General features: G+C 54.3%; 1 protein-coding gene across 19 annotated transcripts in view; it reads left to right on the top strand.

The window, feature by feature from the left end:
* The window catches only part of Lingo1 (leucine rich repeat and Ig domain containing 1), a 188,637-nt gene that overhangs the window by 22,995 nt on the left and 146,560 nt on the right, over window positions 1–19,082 (top strand). For 2 of the 19 annotated variants that reach the window (XR_012444049.1, XR_012444048.1), the window contains exon 3: window positions 181–2,335. The exons of 16 other annotated variants lie outside the window; for them this stretch is intronic. The gene's annotated coding sequence lies outside the window, so the exon portion shown is untranslated. Of the gene's footprint in view, window positions 1–180; window positions 12,310–19,082 lie in introns of those variants that run through there. One more of the 19 variants, XR_012444047.1, reaches the window with a different exon arrangement.

The following is a 19,082-nucleotide window of genomic DNA, read 5'->3' on the forward strand; positions in this document are numbered from 1 at the left end:
CTTGCTGTGGCTGAGTTCTGCCACCAGCTCAGAAGCCCAGGGCACTCTTCTTTTCCCAGCCACAGGGTTTCCAGGCCAGCTAATGGGTTCCCACGCGGCATAGGAGGTCTGCAAAGGCAAGCTAACGGGCTCTGTCCTTGGTCCTGTCACATTGTTGACCAAATGCATGCTTGATTCCAGGTCAGGAGGGAGTGGGAGCTTGTGGACTGAGACAGCCAGGGTCCAAGAACCCGTCACGATGCTGGCCTTGGCTCCAACAGGTAGAATTTAGTGGAGCTCTATGCCAGAGTGAATGTGCAGGTCCAAATACCTGCAGGGCAGGATGGGGCTCAGACCCTGGGTGTGTGTGTGTGTGACAAGCACTGGCAGCCAGGCGACCTTGGCTTTGTGTTAATAGAGCAGATGGTCACTTGGTCTGTATCACAAGGAGCAGGACACCCACAGCGTGGGAGGTGAGGTGTCCCTCACTCTATGTCCTGGGTGAAATGACAGAATGTCCTGATGAGGTGTGGGGGGGGGAGGTGTGCAGGAGGGGGTCCTGGACTGACCCCTGGCTTGCTTGTGACCTGAGATGTTACCTTAACTCTGCCTGAGTCACTCTCCTGTTCTCAAAGGCCGCCATGAGCCAGGAGGCTGTGGAGTGGTAGGAGAGGCTTGGAGGACGGGGGAGCATGCTGGACTGGCATGTTGTACTCGTTTCTGTTTCTGAGGCTTGGCTGGGCTGTGGGTCTGAAAGTCTTCTCCTGAAGGGCTGGGTGACAGCCCTGTGTGGCTGAGGCTCACCAGCCCTGCGTTCCCACCGGGAGGCTAGTGGGCATGGTGGGGACTGGGCACCTGGCTCTCTTTCCTTAGCACTGGGCCTCACACTGAAGTCCACTTGTCTCCATCAAAATATTCCTGCTGATAAGTTGGTCCTGTGTTAATAGAGCAGCTAATTAGCCCCTCCAGTTTCACCTGTAACTGCTGCTGGGTGATAGGGGTGGAGTGGTTGGCTCTGCCTCCCCCTGGCTGGGAGGCTGCAGCAGACAGTGGCACAGTAGGAAGTGCAGAGGGGGGAAGCCTCTCATTCAGCTGGGGCCTGGGAGCGCTGGTTGGAGGAGGTGAAGCCTATAGGGTCCCTTAAAAACATTCTATTTTTCTGGTTATAAAAAATAATGTGTGTTCTCTATAGAAAAATGCGAACACTTGGGGTGTTTTGCCCGTCAGTCTTTTTACAAAATATGTATTTATGACATAATTGAGATCAAGCTGTACTTACTGTTTCCTAACCTGCCTTTTGCACTTAATACTACACCAAGATCATTTTCCCATCATTAACCACTCTCCTATAATGTGATTTTTAATGACAGCGTAATGTTCCAGGCTGTGTGTGAGGTAGTGAGGTTTACCAGTTCTCCAGTGTGTGTTTTGATGGTTTCCAGTGTTTTGTCGTTATAATGACACCCTGAGGAGGGTTATGATGGGCAGAAAAGGGCAGAGGCAGGGGGTAGGGCCTAGCCTAAGCAAAGCTGTAGAGGTAAGGGAGTTGGACTGTGTTGGGGGCATGTAGGACCCGGAAGGAGACCAGGGCAAACCTCTGAAGTGCTGGTAAAACCTGGAATTTTTGCTGCCATCTCCTGCCTCCCCATCCTGTCCCCTCCTTCAGTGCTCCTGTGTTTGGAGGGAAGGGGACAGGTTAGCAGGTAGGGGGAAGGTCAGGAAAGGCTGGGTTCTGGGCATCTCTGCAGGCCTCTCACTCGCTGTTGGATCAGTGGTGTTTCTGTGATGCCCCTTTGCTCCCTGGGGTCCTGCCCAGGGCTCCTTGCAGGGAGGATGTGTTTACTGACTCTTGAATCAGCACAGCTGCTCGAATGGGCCTGTCCCCTACTCCCTCGGTGCCACTGCCCCATGATGGGGCCCTGGAAGGATGGAGATAACATGTCATCTCCAGGAAGCTTCCACATGGGTGTGTGTCTATCTCTCCCCACCTGATGGGGACTCTCAGGCCGTGTCTCCGCAGTCACCCCTTGTCTCTTCCTGACTTACACTAGGTGTCACACATGTGCACAGTGACATCATTGTTGGCTTAGTGTTCATTTATCACTCATACACCCCTCTTGTTGAGCCTGCTACCCATCATGCATTGCTCTGTGTGCCCAGCATTGATTTGCATCCACAGGGGACACAGGGGACATGTCACACCAGGCCACTGTCCTCAACAGAGGTTGACATTGAACACAGTAGCCAGGGAAACCTACGGAGGCAAGTTCAGAAGTGAGGTTAGGGACTGCTCCCTGCCACAGAGGCACATAACACTGGAGAAGGAGCGAGCAGAAGTTGGGGTCTCGCGGAGGAGGTACCCTTCCAGCAAAGATGGGGTTCACACAGGCTGGGGCCTGGAGGGCGTGGCGGTGACTCGTGGCTCCCAAGCTCCACTTAACTGCCTGGAGGGGAAAAGACATGTGGGCAGAGCAACTGGCAGATCAGTTTGGAGACTCTGTCCTGGAGCAGATACACAATCTCAGGGCGGGCAGAAGGGTTCAGTGGGGGCCTTTGGGGCAGCTGGAGGGTGGGCTGTGGCTATGGGAGCATAGAGTCTGGGGGTGGTGGGATGGAGCTCTTGGCTGAGTTGAGGCTTAGAGGGTAAAGCAGGAGTGCGTGTGGAGGAGTTTCAGGTTTAGGATGTAGGTCTAGGGGTTGTGAGTCTGTAGCTGGGAAGAGACTGGATCTGGATAGTTTTTTTTTTTTTTTTTTTTGGTGGTGATACTGGGGTTTGAACTCAAGGCTTTATGCTTGCTAGGCAGGCACTCTTCCACTTGAGCCACTCTGCCAGCCCTTTTTTGGGTTGGGTTTTTTCGAGATAGGGTCTTGTGAACTATTTGCTGGCCTGGAACCACGATCCTCCTGATCTCTGCCTCCTGAGTAGCTAGGATTAGAGGCGTGAGCCACTAGTGCCTGGCCCTGGGTGTCTCTTAACACCTCAGAGCCTGGACAAGAGTGAGCAGAGAAGCAATCTGGGCCCATTGATCGGGTGAAGCCAGGTCCTGGAGGATGGGTCTCTTATACAGCCTTGTAAGAGAAGTCTCTGAATCGCCAGCCTGGAGAAACTGCTGCTGGCTCACCTTGCACCCCAGCTGCTCCTCCCTTCTCCTGTGACAATCGTCAGAACTGCCCTGTGCATTCCTGCTGTGACACTGGGCCTTATCCATTCTCCCTTTCTTCCATAAAGGGAGGCTGTAGGAACCCAGGATTCTCTGAGCTTTATGGGTGGTGATTGCTACAGGCCTTCCTTCAGGTCGTGCTGTCCCCCAAGAACCTGCAGTGGCGCCTCATTGCCCGAGGCAATGTCCAAAGTCCTTATTCTAGTTATCCCAAGTTTTTCATGACCTGGCTAAGTCCCACCTTTTTCATTCCCCTTCTTCCCAAAAGGTGACTCCTCCTCCTCCCCATCCCCCACCAGGCTCAGTCTCACCTTCCCGTTACCTCTCTGTAGGCTGTTCTCACCCCCAGCCAAGTCCCACCTCTTCCAGAATGCCTCCCTGACTCCCCCACCTCCCGGTGGCTCCCCCTTGGAATGGCCTGGTACCTACACTTGGTCCTCCTTGGGCCCCGCAGCTTGTGGTGAGCTGTCCTGTTGTGTTACCCAAACTCATCAGTGTCATTACCCTCAACTGTCTTTGCACGCTGCATCCTCTCATTCCTCATGTCTCCTGCCTATGTGCCGCCCCCTGTCCCCTACATCATTGCCGGACTCTTCCCAAATGGAATCCCGTTCAAGGGCTTCTCTGGGGTCCACCCTGGCCTCCTGATCCACAGTCATGGGAGGAACTGGAGCCCAGTTCCCTTTTGAGGTATTAGGGGTGAGCGCCTCAGCGCAGATATGTGCGTGTATATGCAGGTGTACCAGACAGTGCAGGACAGGGACCTTTGATGTGGCTCTTCCCCTTGTCCACGGGGGGTCAGGAGCCACACTTGGCACCTGGGGGTTGTCCTCTCCCATGAGGGCCCAGCACCCAGACGCAACTCAGGCTGTCTGTGGCTTGACAGGTGCAGGACTCACTGCCCCCACCACTCCCTGCTCAGAGCCTCCTCAGTGACTTGTCATTGTCTGGTCTTTGCCAGTGCTACCTTGAGGGGTGGTACAGGGCTCAAGTACGCACGCTCCTTATGCTTGGTCCCTGGATGTTACAGCAACAGGTCCCTTGGTGTGTCTGTTGGTCCACTGCCACCATGAATGTCAGATGTTGAGGGCCTTGATGTCTGCAGAGCATCATCTCATTGTATCCTGTGCCAGCCATGGGGGAGGGAGATGCCATTGCCCATGTCATCCTTCCAGCAGCATTTCTTTGGCACCTCCTGTGTGCCAGGCAGTGTTCTGGGGAGAATATGAGCAAATGGTTTAAGAGGGCAGTGACTTGCCAAAGTCAACTAGTTGAAGATGGCGTCGGCACTGGAACCCAGGTCTCCGGGCTCTTAGTTTGCTGTCACTGTGTAACAAATCACCACAACCCAGTAGCTTAAACAGCAGAAAATTATTGTCCAGTTGTTCTCAAGGCAGAAGTCTGAGGTCAGGTGTGGGCAGGGCTGGGGCATAGGATCTGTCCTGGCCTCTGCTTGGCTCCCTGTGTCTCTTCACACTGTCAAATAGTCCTCCCTGGATCATTTAACCCACTTAGACTGTGTCTCCAAATTTCTTCTTCTTATGTGGACACCAGCCGTTTTGCATTACAGTGTGCTGGTGACTGAGCCTAGATCCGTGTCCATGCAGGGCAAATGATCTACCACTGAGATACGCCCAGCCCTTGGCCTTTTGAGACAGTCTTGCTAGCGGTAGCCAGCCCTTGAACTGGAGATATTCCTGCTTCTGCCTGGCTCCTGAGTGCTGAGATTGCAGGTGTGTGCCACTTTGCCTGTCCACCAGGACATAATTTTATTTGTTTATTTTTTTTGGCAGTACTGGGGTTTGAATTCAAGCTTGCTAGGCAGGCATTCTTACTGCTTGAGCCATGCCACCAGCCCTTTTTTGTGATTTTTTTTTTTTTCGAGATAGGGTTTTGCAAACTGTCTGTCTGTGATCCTTCTGATCTCTGTCTCCTGAGTAGCTAGGATTACAGGTGTGAGCCACTGGCGCCTGGGCCAACATATAATTTTTAAGGGGACACAATTGAAGCCATAACAGCAGGGGCTGGAGCCCTGCTTTCCACAGCAGTGAACAGTCCTGAAATGGACCAGGCTGCCTTGGCGCTGAGAATAGCTCAAGCCTGGAGGTATGTAGGTAGAGTATATAGCCCATCCAAAGCTGCCAGGAGGACAGTCCTCCAGTAGGCTGGGACTGGGGCTACTGGGAGGTCTGTTTCAGCCTGGGATGTTAATTGGGGCACAGGAACACACGACACTGAGTACATGGTCCAGGGTGTGTGGTGCTGGTCACAATACAGTCCTCATTTGCTCTGGTTATAGGCAGGGACACACAGCTGAGCTGGGAGGAAGAACTCCCTGGGCTTTGCCCCTGCAGCTGGGTGATCTGGAGAACTTGCTTTCAGGGCTGGACCTCAGCCTACCTGCCTGTGAATTGGGATCATTCTGCCCATCTGTCTGTCACAAGACCTGAGGTTAGGTTCAAAGAAGAGAACAATTAGGAAGGTGTTTGTTTTTGTTCCTTTTATTCACTCTGCAAACATTTATCAAGTGAGCTCTAGGTGAGGCTTTGTGCTGTCCCCAGGGACACAGAGATGAGAGAGTTGTAGCCCTGGCCCTCAAGGAGCCCACAGGCCATGGGTGAGGCAGGCGGGCATAGGAAGCAGTTGAAGTTGTGCCTGCTGTGGAGCCAGACTGCACAGGGTCCCACCGAAGCTCTACCGCTGGCTATGGTGTGAATTGAGGCTATTTGGACCCACCCGTTTTGTCAGAAATTGGGAATACTAGTGGCATATACTCAGTGTGGATTAAGTAGCTTGACACGCGTGAAGGGCTGAGAGCATGTAGTGAGTGCTCAGTAAACATCACTCTAGGTGTGACCAAGGCCAGGAGAGGATTATGGGTCATCACGATTTTAGTCCTTTAGCCATTCGCCACCCTCGACTGAGGGTGGGTTGGGGGGCAGGGACATGGAGCAGGGAGGCAGGAGGAGGATGCAGGTGGCTGAGACAGGGGGTTGCCTGTCCTGCATCCATACCCCGGGAAAGCTCCCATTTTGGGGAAGGGGCGTGGACAGTGCCAACTCTCAACTTTGTCAGCCTGCAGCCTGGAGAAGGAGACGTGGGGAATTAAAATTCCTCTTGCAGAAGTTAACAGCTTCCCAATTAAGGAACGCTCAGCGCTTGGACGCCTCAGAGGCCTTCCAGTCAAGAGGCTCTTGGAGCAGTGAAAGAAAAGGGCCACCTGGGCTTGGAGTGCACTGCCAGAGGGGCTGCCGAAGAGGGGGTGCTATGGGATGGGGGAGACCAGACTGCACTGCCTTTGTGCTCAGCAACTGGGGGGAGGCATGGGGAAGGTAGGAGGACCGGACTGCCTCTTCTCCTGCCCCGCTCCCTCCAGCCCAGCCTAACCACATCTCCCAGAGACCACCAGGGCTCCTCTGTCCTCTGCAGCCCACCCTTCGCTTAGCCCACAGGTGCTTCCCCGCCTCCTCCCTTCACCTGGCTCTTTCTTGTCCCTGCTTGGCTCTTAGTTTTGCCTATGCAGTGCGTGGAGACCCTTTGGCTTGACAATTTCTGATACTCTGGCTGAGCTGGATGGAATCACATCTGTTGGAGTGGGGGCAGGCTCCCCCGTGGGGCTCCCCCGGCTCCCCTCACTCAGGCCACAGAGTCAGGGAGGCAGGGTTTGCTAACAGTGGGATGTTGTGTTGCTCATGGCCTGGACTGTGCGTTTGGGAGCAACCAGCCTGGCTGACTTCTGAGACTCTAGGCTCCCTGGTGCCCGTGCCTGCCTGCTACCCTAACCTGGTTCTCCTGGTGACACAGGGTGTGCTTTTGTTGCTGCTCTTTGGGTGTCATCCTGGCACCTCACTCAGTGATACCCAGCCGGCTTTTTGAGAGACTCTTGGATCCCTCCTGCGTGGAGCAGAGGCTCTGCTGGGTGTTCCAGGGGAGGGGCAGCCTCAGGCCTGCTGGGGGAGCGCATGGGTACCTAGTACCTGTAATATGCCGGACCTGCTGGCCTCTTTCTGACTTCACAGTACCTGAGAGGCAGCGATGATCACCCCGTTCACCGATGAGGACATGGAGGCTCCGGGAAGTCAGGTGACCCTCAGCACAGGGGGGTCCTTGCCAAAGGGGCTTCTCATCCCGGGTCTCCTCTAGGTCACTAAGCAAACAGGAGCTGGAGGACGCCATGCACAGCCCAGGTCTTAGTTGAGGCCCCAATGTGGATGGCTTTCAATGATGGCAAGGTCATTTGAGGAGATGGTGCTGTGGTGGCTCTTCTGTCCAGGCCATGTGGAAGGTGGCAGAAGTTTTGCAACACCCCCCCCCCCCACCGCGTGTCCTACTTTCTGTGTAAATAGTCAGAGCTATGAAAGCCCGGCCCTCCAAAAGCAAAAGGTCAGCCACCCATGCAGGTGCTCCCTGGGGGACTGGGATTGGGACAATTATTAGGTTAGGGACAGAGGGGGGACGTCCGGCAGCATGGTGAAGGTGTGTCCTGCTGATCCAGGGTGGGGGAGGTATCTTGGTCAGTTTCTCTGAACCATGAAAATTTGGATTCAAATCCCAGCCCTGCCACTTACTGTGTGGCCTCAATCTAGTGAGTGAGTCTCTCTGGACCTCTGTTCCCTCCCGAATGGCGCAGATAGCCTCCCTGAGGGGCGGTGGGGGTAATGTGTGGATACCCTGGGCTCAGGGCCGGTGGAGCATGGATTCATGGATATCATTTTCTTTTTTCTCTTCAATACTGGGGTTTGAATTCAGGGCTTTGTGCTTGCTAGGCAAGCGTTCTACTCCTTGAGCCACACCACCAGCCCTTTTTGCTATGGTTATTTTTGAAATAGGGTCTCAGTTTATGCCCTAATCCACCATTCTGTGCTTCCTCTCACAGCTGGGGGATGACAGGCATGATGGCAGGTGTACACACTACACCCAGCCATTGGTTGAGATGGGGTCTCTTGAACTTTTTGCCTGGGCTGATCTCAAACCATAATCCTCCTGATCTCTGCCTCCCAAGTAGCTAGGATTACAGGTGTGACACCACACCTGGTTTGTGGACAGCATCTTAAAAGCACTGTTTGGTGGGGTTGGTCCCATCCCAGTTCTGCTGCTTAGGCAAGTGATTGGCTTTTCTTAAGCCTCAGTTTCCCTATCTGCACAATGGCACAGAAGTGCTATTCTCTTATCAGCAGGAGTCCTCTATCCTCCCCCAAGCATTGAAGGAGCCTGACTTTCTTGAGTACTCGGTGGGCTTTGCCTGGCTGGCTTCAGCCACTGCAAAATGAGTAGGTGATCTGGTCCCTGCTCGGGTAGCAACCTAAAGTTAACAGGATCAGAAGAAATGCTGGGAGCCTCAGGAAAGGGAAGGAAGGAGCTCAGGGCTGGAGAAGTCAGGGAGGGCTCCCTGGAGGAGTCTGGTTCTTGGGGTTCAGGAGAATTGTGGGAAGCTGGGGTGGGGTTGGAATACATGAGTAAAGACCAGAGAGCAAGCTTAGGGTGGAGTATGAGCTGCTAGGTGATGGGCTCACAGAGGTCCCAGTGGGGGTGGAGGACTAGGAGTTGGGGTAGGACAGTTGTCCCTTGGCATGGGACAGGGGACACCAAATACACAGTCTGGCCTGGATCCCAGCAGAGAGCCAGCCTGGCACGGACCCTGTGGGGAGGGTGCATCTCAGGGATTCATGGACGGGGCTTTCCAGTCTCCAGGGCATCAGGTGGGAGGCATGAATGCCTCCCACAGGGCCTGGAGGAGGCTCCAGATTGGATCGTTTTGTCTGTGGGGGGTCAGGTCAGGGCTGTCTCTGGCCAGAGTGAAGGAACCATAGGCTCTGACTCTGGCTGCTTTGGGGTTTAGAGAAGGTGACACTGGAGAGGTCTGAGACTCATTTAGTCAGACCCCTGGCAGGCTGCTGTGTGAAGAGTGGTGAGCAGAAAGCCCCATTTTAACAATCTGGGAACCAGGCTCAGAGGGCTAATACCTTGCTTTCCCAGGGTCACCTTGCAAGTCTGAGCTCCAAGCATTAAGCCTTTTCCGTGGGACTCTGCTACCCCTTGGGGAGGGGTGGTGCTCCCAACCTTCCCTGGACCAACTCAGTGGATCTGTACCCATGGCGCTGGGGTCTGAGTCCCGGGTCCTAGGAGGGAGGGCTTATGCCATGCTGAACTCCTTCCTGGAGTCTGTCTGGTGCCCCCTTGCCAGATCTGGGGGGCTCAGCCTGCTTGTGCCTCTGAGCCTCTAAGGGAGGCTGTAAAATCTCTTCCCTAAATGAAAACTTACTGAGCTCCTCAAAACAATGAAAAATTTCCCTAATAAAGAGGAGGCACACTCAGGTGTGGCACAAATGAGTGGAGTGACTTCCGGTATTAATCCAGAATGTGTGGGAGGCGCCCAGCCAGGAAAAGCCACAGTGGATATTGTAACAAATTGTTTGTTCCCAAAGGAATAATTCTTAATGTGTACACACTTGAGGGGAGGGCACCTTGGCTGTCGGCGCTCATCCCTCATGCAGACACAGTTAGTGACAACCTCCCAACCCCTGAGGGAGCTTGGGTGGGTCCTGAATCTGCACTGAGGTACCCAACCGTTCTGAGTCCTGCTGGTTGCCTGCTTGCCTCAGTTTACCTGCCTTGGCATGGGCACCTTCCTCCTCCCCAGCTCCCTTGCCCTGGCTTGGGTGGGATGGACATGCTCCCTAGCTGGCTCCCCGAAGCCTGTGTTTGGGTTCTAGCTTCCCCACTTTCTGGCTGTGGGCCAGTAAGTGCCTCCTGCCATCTTTGCAGCATCTTTGTCCATCAGAGGTGTGATTTGTTTTTATCATCACTATCATTCCCTGGCATTTTTGAGAGCAGGACCTCATTCATCTTAGCCGGTGAGTCTGTAATTAACCCCACTGTACAGAGGACACTGACACTTAGCGAGATCCAAGTGAGCTTTGCAGTGTGACTGGGCCAGGACAGACCTCGGTGTCTGCTTCCTTGTAACTGCTTCGAGAAATTGTTCAGAGAAGAGGACCCACGTTATGGGGCCACACTGTGAACCTTGGTCCTGTTTGTTCCCTTTCCTGAGCCAAAGAGGCGCCTAGGCTCTTTGGAGACACTGGGGGCAGGGAGTTAATGAAGCACCTGTGAGGTGCCAGGTGCTGTTCTGCGCCCTGTGGAGCTGGACCTGGCATATTTCGCACAGAATTCCTGGCCTCAGATTGTTTCCCTTCTTGTTGGAGTGACAGCAAGGCAGATGACAAGGAATTTGGATAACCTTACACTCTGATGAGCTCAGGAGGGAAACAAATAGGGCCATGAGTGATTTGAGGCTGGGGCTGGATTGTGGGAGGCGTTCAGGGGTCCAGGTGGCCTTTCTGAAGAGCAGACACTGAACAGGGGGTCAGGCAAAGGCCTGGAGGTGGGAGGGAACTGGATGTCTGGAGACCAGAGGAAGCCAGCATGGCTAGCTGTGGGATTGGGGTGGGGGAAGCCTCGGCCAGTCAGGAGCAGATTTTATTGGGACTGAAGGGACACTCTGGAGCTGAGGGTGGAGGGTCTGACTCTGCCTTTCAGATTTTGCTGTGGCCTCTGTGGAGTGATTGGAGTAGAGTTGGTGTCAGGGAGAGCAGGAGGCTCCTGGGGAGGCAGTGCCAGGTCCCAGGGAGGAGCAGGTAGAGGACATGACCGTCTGCTGGGATGGGGACTCTGGCTTGGCCCTGCTCTGATTGAGGTGCCAGTGGGCCATCTAAATACAGCATCATGCCTTTGGTCAGTATCGTAGACCTACTGTGTGTCTGCAGATGCTCTTAAAGGGACTTGTCATGTCTGACTACTCTTCTCCAAGGTCAAAGGCTTTGTCCTAGCTCCTTGGGTCTTCTTATTGTCAGTTCATTTTTTGGGTGAGGAAATGAGGGGTTCATCTCAGTCTCTAAACTCCACATGGCCCTCTAACCTCTAGTGTTGAAAAGAGAGAGCAGGAACCCAAGTGGAACTTGATAGGAAGATGCAGGGAGCTGGGTGCCCTCCCGCGACACTCTGCATGTGAGCATGCGCCTGTGGCAAGCCCATTAACAAACAGAGAAATAAATTAACAAGTATTCAATCCACCAAATGTTCCTTCTGTTCTGTATAATAGAGCATAGGAACATAATTTTCCCCTGGAGCAAATTGCAACAGCTGAACCTGTTCCTCGTTTTCCTCCAAAAACTGCTTAAAATTCTGGAACGCTTGTTGATTTCGGGTCCTTTCCCATTCTGGCTCCCGTCCCCAACCCCCAGGCTGCTTCTCTCCCTCCGCCTTCCTCATGCCAGGCCTCAGAGGAGCCAGATTGTCACAGAGCGAGGCCCCACCCTGCCGATGGCAGCAGCTCAGGCCCAGCCCTGAGGGTGAGGGGCTTTTGGTGTGTTGAGCCATTTTGGTGAACAAGACACCCAGGGCTGGCAGAAAGGACCAGTAGCTTCTTATTGGAATGACTACAAACATGCTGTATGACCTTGGGCCAGTCATGTCCCTCTCTGGGCTTTAGTTTTCACCTGGCAAGGGGCTGAAGATGGCTGTCACCCCCACGTGAACAGCATGTTGGAATGCAGGACCCATGTAGATGTCAGCCACCTCCCTCTGAGGACACAAGTATGGTAACTTGTGTCCCACCTCCACCCTCAGCCCTTTCTCAGGAGCCTTTGGATTTAGGCAGTCTTGCTCTGCTTCTGGAATCCTCCAGGGCACTTCTACTTTTCTTAAAGCAAATTAATTTTAATCCACTTTAATTAAACATGTCTCATAAAATGAATATTTATTTATAGATCATTTCTGTTATTGGGAGCCCCAGCAGCCCCCTGAGGGGATGGGACTGGGTTGCAAGGGACTTTGCACATTGATTGGTTCTGGCCAGGAGAGTTACCTTTGGTGGAGGCAACAGAGGATCCATGTCTGGAGCTCGTCCTGTGATCACAACCAGAACACCCTGCTTCCTTTCTCTGCCTCAAGGGGTCCGGCAAGACTTTAAAGAAGACACAAAGTTCTGTCTGCCCAGGGGCTGCCTCTGTGCTCCTCAGAAGAGCAGTTATCCCAAAGAAACTGCTGCAGGGTTGCCAGCTGCTGAAGGATGGTCCCTTGGCCAGGGTCCACATGTGTGGCGGGAGGTCAGTCTCCCACTCTGGGTTGGTCCCCAAAAGCCTGTCTCCTCCAGGAAGCTCTCCTCCACTCTGCCACACAGAGTGGGTAGGGTGGGGAGGGGCTAAGTAACAGACATTTATTCCCCATAGCTCGGGGGGCTGGAGGCTGAACCCACAAAAGCTGGGTTCTGGTGGGGGCTCTTTTCCTAGCTTGCAGATGGCTGCTTCTTGCTTTGTCCTCACAGAAGTGGGGGGGGGGAAGGGGAGGGACTGAGAGTTTGTGTTTTTCAGAAGAACACTAATCTGTTTGATCAGGGCTCCACCTTATGGCCTCATTTACCCTTAATTACTTCCTTACTCCACATACAATCCCACTGTGGGGGGAATTTAACCCCCTGGCTCAGTCTCCCAAGGTCAGGTCATTTGAACCTTGTCCCTGCTCAGCCCCTGTGCCATCCTCTGCCCCTAGAGCGCATCACACCATTTCCTTCCTGGCTTTTGTACTTGGTGCTCCTTTGACCAGGTGTGACACCGTCTTCTCGCCAACGAGTGAACTCCTACTTCCCTGTAAAGCTCTCCTCAGCTTGGCCAGCCCCACATCCCTGTGAACTCACTGGCATTCTGAGTTTCCCTGTCACTGTGCTTGGCATCCTTGGCAAGCCTTGTCAGGGACTGTGTGGCTTGACCTCCTGTGGGTCAAGTGACTGGGTGAGCAGTAATTGAGTACCTGTGATCCAGCGCTATGTCAGGGCTAAAGGCCGTCACCACAGAGCTTCCACCCTGGGAGAGGTGGCAGATAATAAACAAGACAAGTAAGCCAGATTTGAAAAGTATTAGATAGTGATAATGTCAAGGAGAAGAAAAAAAAAAGGCAGCGGGGAAGGAAAAAGCAGGGGTGGTATTCAGGGAGATGGTGACTTTTGGGTAAAGACCTGAAGGAGGTGAAGGAACCACATAGATATCTGGGGAGGGTATTGGAGGCAGAGGGAGCCCTTTACCCCAAGTGGGAGTGGGCCTGTCCCGTGAGGAGCCCCTGACATCCCCAGAAGCTGGAGGAATTGTTGGGGAGCCAATGTGGCCGGATGTGCAGACGGGTGTGAGGACTTGGGCTTTTGCTCTGAGTGGGGCAGGAGTCAGTGCAGGATTTGACAGGAGGGATGTTCTCTGATGTGGGTTCTGAGGGCCCCTCTGGCTGCTGTGTTGAGGACACTGGGAGGCAGGACAGCAGGAGAGGCAATGGGGTCCACCTCCTAAGCCATTAGATGAGGTGGGGTGAAGATGAGGTGCTCAGCAGTGACTACCTGAGGCTTGATGTCCTGTTCTGTGTCCGGGGGGCTGTTCAGCAGGTAGTTGGTGACTGTGATAGGTTAAATAATGGCTCCCAAAGATAACCAGGCCCTAATCCCTGATACCTATGAAGTTACCTTGTATGGAAAAGGACTTTGCTCATAGTTACACTGAGGAACTTGAGCTGAGAGACCAGACTGGATGTCTGGATGGACCCTGAATGTAATCATTAGTGTCCTGTAAGAGGAGGCAGACTGCAAGGGAGTGTGACCAGGAAGCCACAGGTACGGGTGAGGTGGCCACAAGCCAGGGAATGCTGGCAGCCACCAGACACTGAAGGCGGCAGGGAAGGGATATTTCCTGGGACCCTATGGAAGGGACCTGCCCTGCCAACACCTGGGTTTTGGTCCAGGGAAACTGTCCAGACTCCTGGCCTCCAGAACCAAAGGGAATACATTTCCGTTGTTTTTAAGCTGCCATGTTTATGGTGATTTGTTACAGCCGCTCTGGGACAGAGGCCTGGAGAGAGCAAATGCACTCAACGTCCTGGGGCCCTGGGGCCTGTGTGTGTCCTGTGAGGTGTCAAGTCAGGAGGCACACATCATGGGAGCCAGCAGGCTAACTCCAACAACAGTAATAATACCCCACTACAACCTGCTCCACCTGATGGCGACTAAGGTGTAACTATTTGACCCTCATTGGGCCCAGTTAAGGCTGGGGTTGGTGCGCCCTGACACTGTGGTGGGCCCAGTGCCTGGTATCCCCCTCACCCCCCCAGAGCAATCTCAGCAGGGGAATGTCTGGCTGCCAAGCCATGGGCTACTTTCAGCAGAGTTCTCAGAGCTGGGCTCTGAGGCCACCTGCCTGGCTTTGAATCCTGGCTCTTCCACCTACAAGCTGGGTGGCCTTGGCTGTGCCTCAGAGTCCTGTCTGTAAAATGGGTGTATCAGTAGTGCTGACTCATAAGGTCACAGTGAAGTTTAAGTTTGTAGCCATGTAAAACATCTAGACCGTGCCTGCTCTCCCCCGAGGCCTTTGGGACTGGGGGATGGATAGGGCTTTGCAGTCCACAGACCTGGGTTTGCATCCCAGCTCCCCCAGACCACCCTGGGCAGAGACTTGGGTTTCTCCATCAGAACACTAGCTCTCTGTGCAGCTACGGGGAGACCTGGTGGCTAATAGGTAAAGGGCCTGCCATGTTGGGGCCCCTAAGTCAGGGGCTCCCCAGGGTTAGCTCCCCTCTGACCTGGGCAGGTGGCTTGCCCCACCAAGACTGCCTCTACTGCTAGCAGGAAGGGGATGGGGAGGGATGGGGCTTTCCTGGGACTCTGGATGTGGCAGAGGTGCTAGCCAGGGCAGCAGGGTGAGGCCTTATGTGCCCAGCAGATGTGGCGGTTACCCATGGTCAGGCAACTGTGGAACAGCAGAGTGTCCAGGGTCTCTTGGAACCTGCAGGGGAGACATGTGTGATACTTACAGCTCCCATCTCCATCCCCATAAAGGGAGGCCGGGAGCGTAGGGCCAGAGGGCGAGGGAGGGGCTGGACTTTTTGATAATGTCATAAATGGAGTCTGTCTCCCTGGAAACAGCAGTGGCAGTGGTGGCCACAGGCTGACAGATGTGGATGCTGTAACATGGGCCCATGGAGGCGGTGGCAAGGATATTGTGGAAGGATGAGCTGTAACTCACCAGGGCCGGGCCTCAGGGATAGCCACCTGTGCTACTGAGAGTGTGCTAGGGATGTTGATGGAGGGACAAAGCTTGGAACTGGACATCTTGAGGGGACAGTGGGTGCCTGCTAGTCTTCAGGGTTTAGGGGAGACCCTGCAGTCTCTGGCCTGTGGCTTAGGGCCAACCTGGCTCCAGAGACAGGCCAAGTTGGTGGGAAGATATTAGTTAAGGAACTGACTTAGTGGGCACTCAATGCTGGCCGGGGCCTAGAGAGATACAGGTATGAGAGGCTGCATCACAAGGAGCAATGACTCTGGTATGAAGGAGGGGATGACTAGAGTGGCTCAGTCAATGCCAGAACTACTGGGGCCAGAGATTTACCTAAGCTGTCCCATATCAGAGAGAGCAAGGGACTTGTCTTCAGCCACCAGCCAGTCACTGCTCTATACTGGGCCCTACTTGGAGAATGCAGGCTGCACAGAAATCTCAGGGGCTGGAACCTTCCCTAATCCCTGGTCTGCTCCCAGCAGAGCCAGGCCCGGGGAGGACTCGCAGAACAACAGATGGCAGGCGGCCTTGGGTGGTGATGAGTTAGCTGTTATCAGAAATACGCACACAGAGGCTTGACGTCCATAGCCCAGGAGACTGGAGAGAGAATTCCTGGTAGAAAGGGGCGGGTTAGGGACCTGTCCTATGTCCTGGGGGATCCAACAGCCTCAGGCCTGTGGCTTGTTCTTCTTGCACCAGGCACTGCTCCTGAGCCCCAGGTGATGGGAGATCTACATTCTAGCTCCAGCTTGGCCCCAACTTGCTGTGTGATATCAGCTGGAGTCCTGGCCTCTCTGGGACTGTCCCCAGGAGCACCGAGGCTGTGAGGGTGGAAGCTGCTGTGGAGAACCCCTTGGGCCTGGGTGCAGGGTGCAGACTCTATCTCCCCAGGGGTATCCTGTGGGGGACAGACTCAGTTCGGAGAGGCTAGAAATCCAGGAGCACTGTGGATGCCCCCTGTAAGCAGGGCCAAGTAAACTTCTTTGTGTCTGTCTCTGTTGGTTGGCCATCAGCTTGTGGCCTCCCAGGCTGAGGGCACTGGAGGGAGCAGCTTTGCCCTGGGCAGGACCTGGGAGGGGGCGGGCTGGCCCCCTGTGAGTTTGCAGGACATGAAGGGGGTGGAGAGAATGTCCTTGAAACACTCGCAGTCCCTGGCTTTGGGACCCCAGTACCCCACGCTGAGTGTCTCGGAGCAGTGGGCACAGTCACAGAGTCACTGATGCTGATAGGCGCTGTGCTGGAGAACCATGTGTACCTTGCTTTGTGTGGAAGATCTGAGGCTGGAGTCAGGGGCTGGCTGGGGGGGCCTGGGCATCCGGAGAGTTAGGGTGCAAGGCAGGGCTCCGTTTGACCTGCTTCTGTTCATGTTCATTCATGTAGTGTGCCGTAGTCCCTCGGCTGTAAAGTGGGGCTGGGCCTATGTGGGGGAGCTGCTGTGTCAAGATTAAGAGAATCAGTTTGGTCAAGCCAGCACCTAGTAGGTGTTCATTAAATACTGCTCACGAGCCTCGCTAGTGCAGTTGGAAACGCTCGGAGCTCCAGGCAGTCCCCACAGCCTCTGCTCCATGTTGTCCCAGGGACAGAGGCTCCAGGCCTCATGGGTCTTCAGTAGTCACATCATTCAGTCTCCCTTTGCTCAGATGCAGAGACTGAGGTCTTGGGGGTCATAGTGCTAGTGCAGACACCCGGCCTCGAGGCCTCTGCTGGGGCAGCCCTTGCCCTGGCCTTTCCATGCTGCCTTCTTTCTTCGTGAGCCCTGCTCCATAGCCATGGAAGACACGCCCCTTGCTCCCCAGCAGGCCTCACCTGAGAGTAGGTGCCCACAAGCCAGGTGAGCTGAGGGGGCTGTAGGAGGGGAGGGAGAGACTGAAGCCCACTCCCTGGCCTCCTGTCCCCAGAGCTGAAGCCGGTTCCTGCTAATTAGCGCCTTAACGAACCGTGCTAAGCTCTCCCCAAGCCCTCTCCCAGACAGATAATTACAATGATTTTTTTTGGCTGCTGGGGGCTGCTGCAGGCAGGGGGAGGCTTTTCTGGCTTTTTGCCTGTCCACAGGGGTTTTCAAACCTACCCACTCTCGCCTCATTTGGAGAAGGAAAAAAAATGTGTTAATGGGCCTTTTCTGCAACCGAGGACAATTTATGATAGAGGTGACAAACTTCATTTTAATGAGAAGCGAATTTCTTTTATTTTAACACCCCCCCCCCCCGCCCAAGTCCATGGACTGTGGGCATTGGGAGTGGAGGCTGAGATGTCAGGTTGGCAGAACCTGGGAACAGGCTGATGGCTCAGGGAGGCCAGACTAGGGTCCCAGCCTTAGTGCCACTGCTTCTGCCTGCTCATACACACACCCCTCCTTCTATGCTCAAGGGTGGGCCGGATGGGAATCTTATGGTCCTATTTATAGATGAGGAGACTGAGGTTGTGGAAGTTAAAAGACTGACTCCAAATCACTGGAGGTTGAGGTTTGGTGGGTGGGATTTGGATCTTCGTAACCAACACCAGACTCCACATTCTGCAGCTTGGGTCACTGCCTGACCCTGATGCTTCAGAATCAGTTAAAATAGAACTGTCTCGCAGGGTGCCGTGATTCACGCCTGTAATCCTAGTTACTCAGGAGGCAGAGATCAGGAGGATCACGGTTCAAAGCCAGCTTGGGCAAATAGTTTGTGAGACCCTCTCTTGAAAAACCTTTCACAAAAATAGGACTGGTGAGGTGGCTTAAGGTGAAGGCCCTGAATTCAATCCTCAGTACTGAAAAAAAAAAAAAAGGAGCTGTCCCCATCCATGATTTCTGTCAGGGACAGTGGGAAGGAGCTCAGGTTAGGGAAACTGGGAAGAATCTCCTGATTCTGGCCAGCCTGGCCCTGGAGCATCGGGCTGTGTTGACCAGAGTCGAGGTCTAGGTTCCTCCTTCCACCCTCCAGGAGGGTACAGCTTGAATGGCACTTGCTGAGGACTTGCTGGTGGGGTGCGCAGTGGGGATGGCTGACCTATCTCTCCCAGGGCCTCTAAGTTGGAGGGGGTCCTTCTGTGGATTCCACCAGATGTGGGAGCCTGGCTGGGCTGGAGGTGGTGATCTAACCCATCAAGGCCAGAGGGAACAGATCAGCTCAGAGACTGTTTGGACCAGAGCAGGACTGGGACAGGTGGCACCCTGAGCCCAAGGATGTGGGGCAGAGCTCAGGGTTGCTCCTTTCCAAGGGGAATTGGGCTAGAGCACCCTGGCCACACACAGCACAGGGCTGGCCATGGTGACTGGGATCCCCTTAATCCTAGCTACTCTTGGACCCTGCCCTGACCACCTGGCCCAGCTTTTAGGAACTGTCTTTCTGCAGGGGTCTCCAGGAACACGGTGCGCCTGTCTGCAGAGCATGGGGGAGGGGAAGGTCTTGGTCTCCAGGGCCAGGGTGGGGCTTACTTCCTGTGATCTGATAATTGACCAGTCAGTTCATTGGCTCTCAGACCCTTGGTTTTCCGAACTGGAGGATCCATTGCAGCCCCTGGCTTCCCCTTCCCTGGCGCTGCCTACAGCAGCGTGAAGTGTGGGCTGGGTGCCCAGCTCTCCCAGTCAGTGCACAGAGTCAGAGTCCAGCCCTTCCGCTCATCACTCCCTGTTCCCTCATCAGAAAAATGGGTGACTAGTGCCACCTCCTGCTGGGGTAGCAAAGGTGTCCTTATGATGCTGTTTGATGCTGCCTGTGTAATCAGTGCTTAAAAGCGTTTGCAGCCGGGTGTGGTGGCACATGCTTGTCATCTCGGTACTTGGGGAACTAAGGCAGAAGGGTGGCAAGTTCCAGGCCAGCCTGAGCTGCATATCCAGACCACGTCTTAAAAATGGTTGCTAAACTAGACAAGG

Source organism: Castor canadensis, chromosome 19 (genome assembly GCF_047511655.1).
Source record: "Castor canadensis chromosome 19, mCasCan1.hap1v2, whole genome shotgun sequence".
NCBI classification, from domain to species: domain Eukaryota; kingdom Metazoa; phylum Chordata; class Mammalia; order Rodentia; family Castoridae; genus Castor; species Castor canadensis.